Source organism: Ixodes scapularis, unplaced genomic scaffold, assembly GCF_016920785.2.
Source record: "Ixodes scapularis isolate PalLabHiFi unplaced genomic scaffold, ASM1692078v2 PGA_scaffold2__306_contigs__length_199485367, whole genome shotgun sequence".
Lineage (NCBI taxonomy): Eukaryota > Metazoa > Arthropoda > Arachnida > Ixodida > Ixodidae > Ixodes > Ixodes scapularis.
This window is the reverse complement of record NW_024609857.1, coordinates 95183214-95186842: the sequence shown is the minus strand read 5'-3', so window position 1 is coordinate 95186842 and position 3629 is coordinate 95183214.

The window sequence follows — 3629 nt, the reverse complement described above, 5'->3', positions numbered from 1 at the left end:
GCGGTGCCTCAAATTACTATTTGTCTGCAAACTGTATTCGTAGGATGCGTAATGTGTGACCCCGTCTTTCGAAGGTGGCGCAGTAATAGCATTGGGGCCCTCAACATCCTCAGGTCTGCAGCCCTCTCTTCCCAAGTTCGTCCCTAGAATCATAAATCAATGGCTCTCTGTTGTGTAAACTTTTTGAGAAACCATTTTTGACAGTACAGCTTTCAACATGATTCATTTAGATATTTCGCTGGAAATAGTTAGGAGCAGCTGCAAAGGACGAGTTAGCTGCAGTGATTTGTACACCCGACTCCCATAATTATCTCCAGGTGGGGTGTGACACCCCCCGCACCCCAGGATGTCTTAAGCAATGTATATAAACCTAAAGCCAGCCCCTTCTAACACCCCCTTATTTATCTCCAGGTTGGGGGCGACACCCCTCAGAATTTCTTGACCAATGCATCTAGACCTAAGGCCACCCCCTCCTAGCAGCCCCCCCCCCCCCCCCCCCCCCCCAATAATTGCAACACCCCCCTGATTTATAAATCTGGATGATTCCGTGGTTCGGTAGTGTGTAGAAAGAGTACACCGGGGCAGGGGGGGGGGGGGGGGGGGAGGAGGACTTGAATTCATCAATTTCCCAAGACCACCACTGTGAGTCTTGTTGTTCGTCATGATCTACATCTTTAAAGGTGGTATTCAGTGGACGCCGTATTGGCGCGCATTGTTCGCAGCTAGAGCTCAAAAAGAACTGCTACGTATAGCTTGCAAAGATAAACAATCTTGACGGTGTGAAATATACGTTGCAGAAGCGTTGTGCAAATTCACTAACAGCACGTGCTCTCAAAAGCAACCGGCGCAAGCTATCGCCCCCAGTAAATACCACACGACCGGTATACCACCTCCATTTTCAAGTGTTTTTTTTCATTACGAGACGCCAGCGACTCTTTCACAGCATGCATGCGACACTAAGGATACGGTTGGTTTTGGATGAGGCGCGTTTTTATTGGCTGTCTTTTCGTACCGTCGCAGCGGCGCTGGTGACGTCTCGAAAGATGTTTGACAATTGACGCAGCTCCGATTATTTCATAATCGCATTGAACCTGCCTGTTTGCCGCAACAGCGCCGTCGCAACTGCGAAATCGCAACTAAAATCGCTCCATGTGAAACCGTCCTCTTTTCCACAAGTTACCAAAAACGAAATCAGATTTCTTCGCTTACCTTCATGTGTTTTGGGCGAAGCACCTTTCATATATGCGGACATCTCTCATGCACGATGGATGCCCCTGTTGACACTCCAATTTTGAATTGCAGTGCAAGATCCTGCATTGACGTTGCCGATGACAGGTACCTGAATAAAAACAAAACATTGCTGTGTACATCAATGTCTGGAAGCCGAGAAACTAGTAATGAGTTCGCCATATAAACCAGTTTAATTGCACCTCGTATTCACTCCAAACAGTGAAGTTTAAAGAGAATACCATTTTACCTCAAAGTGATAGTAAGCCGCACCCGCGACGAAATGGGCTCTCTGACGACATATTGCTTCGTAAGCTTTGTTTCCAGGCGAGTGTGGAGTCTTTCAAAAGCGTTCCGCATTATCCGGTAATATCTTCGAAACTGCTCGGGGTCGCTGTGCAGCATAAAAAGGGTCTGCAGAGAAAAAGTATTCCAGAAACCTGCTCGCAGAAAAGCACAAGTCGACTTACCAATGAGTAAAACTCCGATTCTTTGGCTCTGTTTTGCCAGCACGGCCTGACCCGCCATCACCGCGGGCTGCCGTCCAGGAGCAGGAGTTTTTCTTCCGCAGAAGTAGGTATTCCTTTTTACAGAGCAGTCTGAACTCGTCGTCATCAGCGGCCATCATGCTCTATGAAAGTCAAGACGCGCTGCTACTTGCCATCTTTCAATATGGAACATCGTCCACGTGACGAAGCCACCGGGACAACTGTTCGCCTTGCGCGACATGCCAAGCAACGCAACAACTAGCTTGCTCAAGCAGTTATGAGCTGTGACTCTCCCGGTGTCCTTGTCGCGTTCGTCGTACTCGTTGTTTTCGTCGTTTTCGTTGATGCGAATGCAGTCGATGCAAACGTCTGAGTCGGTCCTAAATATAAGTATACAGCGTACTTTTTACCAGAAGCTAATAAATAAATCTGAAAATTTTATAATTTTGTTAAATATCGAAATTAGTATCGTCAAACGAATTAAAGGGTTCCAACCATGTGCTTCGCAAGTGCGAAAAATCGCGTATGTTCTCAATCAATGTGAAAGGAAACGCGAAATTTCGCATGTGCGGTTCATCGCTTTACCGATTTCGCAGGAGAAAATCGCACCATGTGAATCAGGCTTAACAGGGGTATTAGAGTATCGGCACTCCGTTCCTCGACATTGTTATGGGCGCCGCCATTTTGGCTCGTATGCAGAACAGACGCAACGGCCGATTGTCATGATTCAAAAGTGCGACCTCCTCAGCATTAGATTCGGTGTTAGGAAGGTCATGTAATATTGGTTTGCTCTGTCGCGAACGGTTTAAACATTTGTGGAGGGCGGAAAAGCATTTCCTGTGATTTCAGATAAAGCTTCAGATAACTGACAACCATGATTTTAAGACACAATATGGCCAAGTGTCGTTACTCTGAAGCGTAGCTTATTTAGTGGCACTAGGCTACACAATAGGGGTCCCGAAAAACTGCTATATAAACAGCTCAATGCAGGCGCAGGGCAAAAACGGCTTTCAGGGGCAAAGCTCCTTAGGGGCTAGCCATGTCCGTATGTCCGTCCGCTGTCCGGCGTCGGGTGCTCGTGTAGGGCAAAGAAGAAAAAAAACGCATCTCCACGTAGTGATTGACGTTTATCGGGGCGAAGCTCTGGTGGTGCTCGTCTGCGTAGACGGTGAGCCGCAGCATGCCGAGCCTTTCGTTCGTTTTCATCCATGTCAGAAAGAGAATGTGTGGTATGGAACGTGGTTATATACGCATTTGAGCATTTGACCGCAGCGTGACATGGATGAAAATGAACGAAAGGCTCGGCATGCTTCGGCTCAGCGTCTACGCAGACAAGAACCACCGGAGCTTCGCCCCAATCAATATCATTCACCACGTGGAGATGCGGTTGTTTTAACCTGTTTTCACAGTTTTGTAGCTGTGGAACGAGCACGATTTTTAACGCAATTTGCTCCTATAATTAATTTAAAGGCGGTACAATAAACGAAAGAATCCTTTGAAAGGGGCTATGTTGTTTCATCGTTTCAATCTTTAGCGCAATATTCGGTGGAAGTTCAAAGCCTCCGTGATCAAAATCGCATGCTTTGGAAATCGTCGTATTTTTCAGTAGAGGTGTCTGACTCGTCTCAAGTCGCTTGGAACTTCGAGTAACCAGTCTCGAAGTTTATAATCCTATTGACCTTCGTGTTTTCTGAATTCTTGCACATACGTCACTGGGCCCATTTCATCTGGCAGACAATTGGAAAGCCAATTTTTAAAAACACTTGCACAAATAGTTGAAAGCATGTTTTAAGGCTCGCTACTGTAATATATCAATGAGGACGCAAGCGTTACTGTCGCTGGTAACAATTTTGCTGAAAGTAAGCAAAGTTCCCAACATGCATGACTCTATTACTTGCCACAAAAATGAAGCTA